The sequence below is a fragment of the Diplotaxodon limnothrissa genome, linkage group LG3, assembly GCF_057381915.1.
Source record: "Diplotaxodon limnothrissa isolate DT_005_m linkage group LG3, D_limnothrissa_male_GT1.1, whole genome shotgun sequence".
NCBI lineage: Eukaryota > Metazoa > Chordata > Actinopteri > Cichliformes > Cichlidae > Diplotaxodon > Diplotaxodon limnothrissa.
Window position 1 is genome coordinate 66,478,214 of NC_140598.1, and position 8,625 is coordinate 66,486,838.

The following is an 8,625-nucleotide window of genomic DNA, read 5'->3' on the forward strand; positions in this document are numbered from 1 at the left end:
CTTGTGAGCCATACTTTTCACTGGCAGCTTTATCTACTTTTAAATTAAATCAATGTCTCTCCCAGAGCTCCAGTTTGGTGGCGTCTTATATGGCTCGATCACCTTACACTGGTACCAAGATCAAAGCTTTCAAAGTACGGACATCTACGTGCATTTTCGATCTGGATGGGTAAATATGGTTGTCATCAGAGAGGTGAAGAACAAGAAATTGTTGTTTGCTGAAATGAATGATCACGTGTAAATCTTATATTTTGTTGACTTGGAATTTTACAGTGAATCAGTCCTACAGTTTAAATGAGCCTCCATTGACAGACTAGGTTACTGTGGAAATGCAGGGATTGGCGTGATTTGACCTGTAAGGCAGGGTCAGGAGGGGTGTGTTCACATGTTGGTGCCATATTCTACGCCCTTCTGGGCGCTGTAAAGAAACACGAAAAGGCAGCAGCTATCCGGCATTTTGGCTAAACTCAAAGACGTTCATAAGATGGCTGGAGAGCAAAGGACTGCACTACTGTTTTGACTTTCATGTGTGCATGTCCCAGTAGCTCTGATGTCACGTGAAGACTCTTTTAAAGCAAAGAAACAGATGAATAAAATACTAGCATTTTACTCAGCAAAACTGAAGTGGATGGTTTGTGGATGGTTTGTAGCAGTTAGCAGGCCAGACTATTTGTCATAAAAAAAAAATACTCCAAAAGGCACCATGAGCACAAACACAGTTGAGAGGTTCAGTTCAGCCACAGTGTATTAGTGGAAGCCAAAGAGTTCATCAAAGAGGACATGCACCCAAACTTTAAGCCTCAGCAAAACTGAAGCAGTTTAGTTCTGAGAAAGAGTTCAGTTATCATAGACAGAAACTATCCATGTTTAAAGTTGGACATTTTAACATGGGACACCCATGATTCCCAGCCTCAAGTGGCCACTATTGGACCTGCATCTTTCAGCACCTCAGTGCTGCTTTTCTTTTCCAGCCCCAGATGATGTAGCTTTGTGTACCTATCTACACCCTAATTACAAACATTGGTAAAAAAAAAAAGAAAAGGAAAAAAAAAAGGTTTTCTTAAGTTTCTAACTTTGGCTTGATTCATGGCTTCCTCTTCATTGGTCCATACATGATGTAAGTATGTATTCTAGTTGTCAACTAGAAAGTGCATTTTCTGAAGAAACTGCAGTGTGAATGCTTGAATCTGAATGTATGCATTGAAATGAATTCATTGCTGAATTTTAAGTTAAAAAGTTTGAATGAGATAAAAAGAAAAAGAATTTAATCTGAAAACAAAAGTGCTGAAGTGCTAAAAGCTGACGTTTACACAGAAGAAGAAGTTGGAAAAAAGCTGAAAATGTTTTAATTGTAAATTAGAAAAACCTTAGAAATGAGAAAAGAAAATTTAGAGTCAGAAAACCTCTGAATGAATATTAAAAGTTCATATTCTTTGAGTCACTGAATGACTAAAATGTGATCCCTCCACTTGGATCCACACAGTTTAAAATTTTTAAATGTCTGAGCTTTGAAAGACAAGGTGTTGGAAAGAGAACAACGATGGCAACGTTTTGAGGGTAAAATCATACCTGTAGAGCAAACACTGAGGACACAGCAGCAGTTGAAAGAGAAGTGTTTAAGATGAATCTTGGCAGAGTGAGAGACAGAGCTAGTTAAGCAGGCAGGTGTGAGCCTGGTTGCTATAGTGACTGCACCCAATGGCTCCATACACACGCACACAGACATGCACCTCACTTCTGCTGCTTAAAATGAACAGAAAAGTCATGTGAGTGAAGTTGACCCCCCCACCTTCTTCAAATCCAACAAAAGTGGTATCAAACGTTTGTGCAAAATGAAAATTTTTGCAGCACAAACCAGCACGGTTTGTGCTGCAAAAATTTTCATTTGTGCTACTATCATTTTAAAGATATTAATCAAAATTTCTAGAGGTCATCAGAGGTCAACCAGCCCCCCAACATTACCCAAATCCAACAAAAGTGGTATCAAACGTTTGTGCTACGTTTGTGCTGCTAAAATTGTCGTTTGTGCCGCTTTCATTTTAAAGATATTAATGAAAATGTAAAGGTCAAAAGGTCAACCAGCCCCCCCACATTAATGGAATCGAACAAAATTGATGTCAAATGTTTGTGCTACATTTGTGCTGGTTTGTGCTGCTAAAATTGTCGTTTGTGCCGCTTTCATTTTAAAGATATTGATAAAAATTTCTAGAGGTCATCAGAGGTCAACCAGCCCCCCCACAGTAATGGAATCAAACAAAACTGGTGTCAAACGTTTGTGCTACGTTTGTGCTGGTTTGTGCTGCTAAAATTGTCGTTTGTGCCGCTTTCATTTTAAAGATATTACCAAAAGTTTCTAAAGCTCAACCAGCCACTTTCTTTACCGTAAAGAAATTGAGAGATATTAACCAGCATTGGATATTTTTTTCTTATGATCACACTCTTAAACCTAGTAATCAAACTGCAATAACTTATTTAAAAACTAGGTTAAATATAGCATTTAAAATAATTAATGCATTCGGTTAGAGAAAAAACTTTATTTGCTGGTAACAAAATACAAAACTACGAGAACAATGTAGTATATATGTTTCCTGTTAGAAAAGGTAAATACATTGAACTGTCTGAGCCTCACAAGTCTAATACAATAACTGAAAAATAACAGCTATTTCCATCATCTAACTCACAAACTAGAAAAGGACTTTCTTTCATGAGATCTTGCCATCATTCCTTTGTGTAGAGCACAGTGTGCGGACATACGCTGGTGTTTTCAGATGCTATGGTTACATCCTTTCTTAGGTCATCATACATCTCCCAGATGTACGGGGTCCTGTTACAGAATGTCATATAATGCCCGAGTGTTTCTGGTGTTGGGCCCTCCTGAAATGTAATGACTGCTTTCAGTGTGAATTTCTCTCCTTGAAGTAGCAGAGTGGATGGGAATTCAGTAAGCAAAAACCTTTTTGGACTGTGAAAACTGTGCTCCAGAGTTTCTGTAGAGCATTTTCCAAGGTCTGTGTCAATCCATACAAGCTCTCTCAGGGTGAAACTGTGACAAACAGTCCCTGTGCAAAGTTGCTTTCCTGATGAATCTGTTTTAAATGCTGTTGGAGATGCATCAGGACTTTCGATTGGTCTTAGGCATGGCGATGCTGGAAGGTTGAGCCCCTTGTTCAACAGCAGACTGAAGGTGAGCTATGCCAGAAGCTGAGAGGACTGACAGATCAATGGAAACAAAAGGTATTTGCCTTGTGTTTGGTGTGTAAAGTTTGCAGTACTGGGAGGAACACTGTCTTGTGAAGTGAACACTTGGATTTTCCGTCATTGTTTTTTGAATTACTGTGGACACATGGCACTGTGCATCAACACGATGAACACCAGTCTTCAACTGAACAGGGCAGAATATTGAGCTCAGCACCTCTGCCCTCAATGAATAGGCATGTTGAGTGACACCCTTTGTAGCAAGGGATTTCACAAGCTGGAATACTTTGTTCTCCTCTGAACTATTCAACATGTTTTGAGCAGTACGACTGTCACAGTAAGCGCAGCACAGACTTTGACAGAAGGCATCAAAGGCACAGGTGTTCATGACACAGTATTGTCCTTTGCCAAGTTTTACTGCACTGTAAACCCCAACAGTCTACCTGACTTATAAAGTTTGTGGATATAACAATTGAAATTCCTCAAAGTTGAAAGAACTTAAAACTTTTGTTCTGTTAACGATTCAAACAGTTATAATTGTACATGGCTTAGAAGTTAAGAGTAAATACTGCTTTCTTAATTATGATTTTTGAGTAAATGTTTTTTTTCCGAGCTCCGCATGTGTATGTCAACTACGTCATGACGTTTTCTCTCTAACCTGAACGACGTTGACAAAAAATTCTGTTCAATATGGCTGCCCTTCTCGAGCGACTGGAGAGCACATTTGGAGAAACTTGTAAGTAAAACGGAACCTTCGTTATGTTTATTTTTTCCGTAAAAAAGCAAGTATATTAATATGTTGCAGGCAAGAACTTCGATTTCGAATGCGCTGTTGTGTTAAAAAGCACAGACCCAGGTGGTGAATAGTGGTTCGCTGTTGTTCGCGCTGTTTTTCAAACATAGATTATGTCGTCAGTTTTAACCGATTAAAACAGTTTTACTAAGAATTACATAAAAAGAAAGGGTCTTAATGACATTTTAACGACCACTTGCCAACACAAGAAAGTTGGCGTTTTTACAACAGCAGCCTAATTGTTCGGCAGGGTTTTTTTTCTTCTTCTCATTAGCATGATTCAAAACTGACTTAGCTAGCAGTGGCAACTTCAATCTAAAACAATTGAAATATAGCAAGGTTTTGTATATTTAGTGTGCTAATAAGGTTTTCAATATTTTTATTTTTTCCCTCCAAGGCTGAAGACCGAAGACAAAAGGACAGAAGAAAAAAAAAATTCAGACTGCAATTAATTTCAGGTGGAGACAGTAAACACAGGTGAGTTGAAAAATCTATTGAAGAGTCCTTTCTTCATGGCCATTAAAAATTTTTAGGTTAAAAGACCCGTGTCATGAATCGCTGTGCGGCAGGCAGGAGTTGGACCCAATTCAATTCAATTTTATTTATATAGCGCCAAATCACAACATAAGTCGCCTCAAGGCGCTTCATAGATACAGAGAAAAACCCAACAATCATATGACCCCCTATGAGCAAGCATTTTGGCGACAGTGGGAAGGAAAAACTCCCTTTTAACAGGAAGAAACCTCCGGCAGAACCAGGCTCAGGGAGTGGCGGGGCCATCTGCTGCGACCGGTTGGGGTGAGAGAAGGAAGACAGGATAAAAGACATGCTGTGGAAGAGAGACAGAGGTTAATAACAGATATAATTCAATGCAGAGAGGTCTGTTAATACATAGTGAGCGAGAAAGGTGACTGGAAAGCAAAAACTCAATGCATCATGGGAATCCCCCGGCAGCCTATGTCTATTGCAGCATAACTAAGGGAGGATTCAGGGTCACCTGGTCCAGCCCTAACTATATGCTTTAGCAAAAAGGAAAGTTTTAAGCCTAATCTTGAAAGTAGAGATAGTGTCCGTCTCCTGAATCCAAACTGGAAGCTGGTTCCACAGAAGAGGGGCCTGAAAACTGAAGGCTCTCCCTCCCATTCTACTTTTAAATACTCTAGGAACAACAAGTAGGCCTGCAGAGCGAGAGCGAAGTGCTCTAATGGGGTGATATGGTACTACAAAGTCATTAAGATAAGATGGGGCCTGATTATTTAAGACCTTGTATGTGAGGAGCAGGATTTTGAATTCAATTCTGGACTTAACAGGAAGCCAATGAAGGGAAGCCAAAACAGGAGAAATATGCTCTCTCTTTCTAGTCCCTGTCAGTACTCTTGCTGCAGCATTTTGGATTAGCTGAAGGCTTTTCAGGGAGTTTTTTGGACATCCTGATAATAATGAATTACAGTAGTCCAGCCTGGAAGTAATAAATGCGTGAACTAGTTTTTCAGCGTCACTCTGAGACAGGATATTTCTAATTTTAGAGATATTGCGCAAATGGAAGAACGCAGTCTTACATATTTGTTTAATACGTGCGTTGAAGGACATGTCCTGGTCAAAAATGACTCCAAGGTTCCTCACCGCGTTACTGGAGGCCAAGGTAATGCCATCCAGAGTAAGAATCTGGTTAGATACCATATTTCTAAGCTTTTCAGGGCCGAGTACAATAACCTCAGTTTTATCTGAATTAAGAAGCAGAAAGTTAGCGGCCATCCAGGTCTTTATGTCTTTAAGACATTCCTGCAGTTTAACTAATTGGTGTGTGTTATCTGGCTTCATGGACAGATAGAGCTGGGTGTCATCTGCATAGCAGTGAAAATGTATGCTATGTCTTCTAATGATGCTGCCTAAGGGAAGCATGTATAATGTAAACAGAATTGGTCCTAGCACTGAACCCTGTGGAACTCCATAATTAACCTCAGTGTGTGAAGAGGACTCTCCATTTACATGAACAAACTGGAGTCTATTAGATAGATATGATACAAACCACTGCAGTGCAGTACCTGTAATACCTACAGCATGTTCTAATCGCTCTAATAGGATATTATGGTCGACAGTATCGAATGCTGCACTAAGGTCTAGCAGGACAAGCACAGAGATGAGTCCACTGTCAGAGGCCATAAGAAGATCATTTGTAACTTTCACTAAAGCTGTTTCTGTGCCGTGATGAGCTCTGAAACCTGACTGAAACTCTTCAAATAAACCATTCCTCTGCAGATGATCTGTTAGCTGTTTGACTAACAGATCAAACAGATCAAACAGCTAACAAAAATCCTCTTTCAAGGATTTTTGATATGAAAGGAAGGTTGGAGATTGGCCTATAATTAGTTTCATCAGTTGTTCAGTTCTTATAAAATGTTGTATAATTGTACCAAATCACTGAGGATACATCCAATGTGTAAATCACAATCAACAATTTTACTGTGATATTTGCTCGTGTTTAGAGAATCTCCATTATCTTTGTTACTGAGTTTCCATTTTTGTAGGGCCAAATTTGTATTAAAAATTAATATTTTCATATGATGTGAAATGACTCAATCATTTCTAATTTTTAGAAGAAACCATTCATTAAGTCCCTTAAGGTGAAGATTTCATATATTGATAATGATAAAATTAACACAAATTAAAGGTTTCACTGATAAACACATAATTTTTCCTTGCTTTGAACCCCATGTTCTATATAGATTACAGCTCTGATCTGGAGAACACTATTTTAAAATACTGTGTAGGGTTTTTGTCAAATGATTAAGAAACAGACTCTCTGTCACAAGAGACAGAAAGGTTGTATCTTAAAAGAAAAGTCTCCAAAATTTGGTAGAGTCTGATGTCATGCAGTTTCATAAACATGTATTCTCCCCAAAGAATGACACCTGAAAACTTTGCCTTAAATGAACTTTTCTTTTCCCTTTTTAGGAGGCGCCTGATATCAACGTGAAACGCACTGCAGTACTTCGTGCCCTTCCTGTATGTCTATGTCTGTGTCAATTTTGGGCTCCTGAGAGGGGTTATCATCCACTTCCTGCTCCACAAAGGCTTTGTGTGGATACTGACGCTTCACTGTACCATCCTGTCTGGCAACCTCTGCTTCTTTTCGTATTTGTTTTGCAGAAGAGATCCGCATGTTCCCTTCAATAAAACCAAGATGACGTGCAATGAATTTATCTATCCTTATAGGGAGATTTTCATGCTTGAACAGACCATGTTTAATGTTCTTGAACTCTGCTTCAACATTAGCTAAAGTTGCAGTGAGTTTTTTGCTCTGAAATAGGGGAACCATTTCTCCAGTCCAGAGTGGTAGGTATCCTCCCAATCTAATTAGGTGTGGGACGAGCTCAGGTAGATAGTGCATATTGTCTCGATCACCATGATCTTCAGCATGGCACCTGCTCCCCTCACAAATATCTGCCACCCACTGCCTTAAGTCGGTGTTTATTTCTGTGCATGGATCCAATCTAATGTCTTCTTCTTCCTTGTCATCAGAAACAGACATAGTCTCATCTGCAATTTTTCTTTTCAGATTTGATTTGGACACTTCTGACATAATGAGGTTTCCAAAACTGTCACAGCCTTCTGTCTCACTTAATGCCACAATAGCAATGCTGCGTATTAGGACCTCTGCTTCTTCCAAGGATTGGGACTTGACAAGTTGTGCCATTGATCGCACGTAGAAATCCCTCACCCGATGAGGCTTTTTTCCTCAAACAGTCCCACTGGCAAATCATTTTGATTAAGTGTGCCACATCCACTCTAATGAAACATTCAATTCAATTCAATTTTATTTATATAGCGCCAAATCACAACATAAGTCGCCTCAAGGCGCTTCATAGATACAGAGAAAAACCCAACAATCATATGACCCCCTATGAGCAAGCACTTTGGCGACAGTGGGAAGGAAAAACTCCCTTTTAACAGGAAGAAACCTCCAGCAGAACCAGGCTCAGGGAGGGGCGGCCATCTGCTGCGACCGGTTGGGGTGAGAGAAGGAAGACAGGATAAAAGACATGCTGTGGAAGAGAGCCAGAGGTTAATAACAGATATAATTCAATGCAGAGAGGTCTGTTAACACATAGTGAGTGAGAAAGGTGACTGGAAAGGAAAAACTCAATGCATCATGGGAATCCCCCGGCAGCCTACATCTATTGAAGCATAACAAAGAGAGGATTCAGGGTCACCTGGTCCAGCCCTAACTATATGCTTTAGCAAAAAGGAAAGTTTGAAGCCTAATCTTGAAAGTAGAGATAGTGTCCGTCTCCTGAATCCAAACTGGAAGCTGGTTCCACAGAAGAGGGGCCTGAAAACTGAAGGCTTTTATTCGATTCCATTACTGTGGGGGGGCTGGTTGACCTTTACATTTTCATTAATATCTTTAAAACAGAGGCAGCACAAACCAGCACAAACGTAACACAGTTGATTGACACCAGTTTTGTTTGATTCCATTAATGTGGGGGGGCTGGTTGACCTTTACATTTTCATTAATATCTTTAAAACAGAGGCAGCACAAACCAGCACAAACGTAGCACAGTTGATTGACACCAGTTTTATTTGATTCCATTAATGTGGGGGGGCTGGTTGACCTCTGATGACCTCCAGAAATT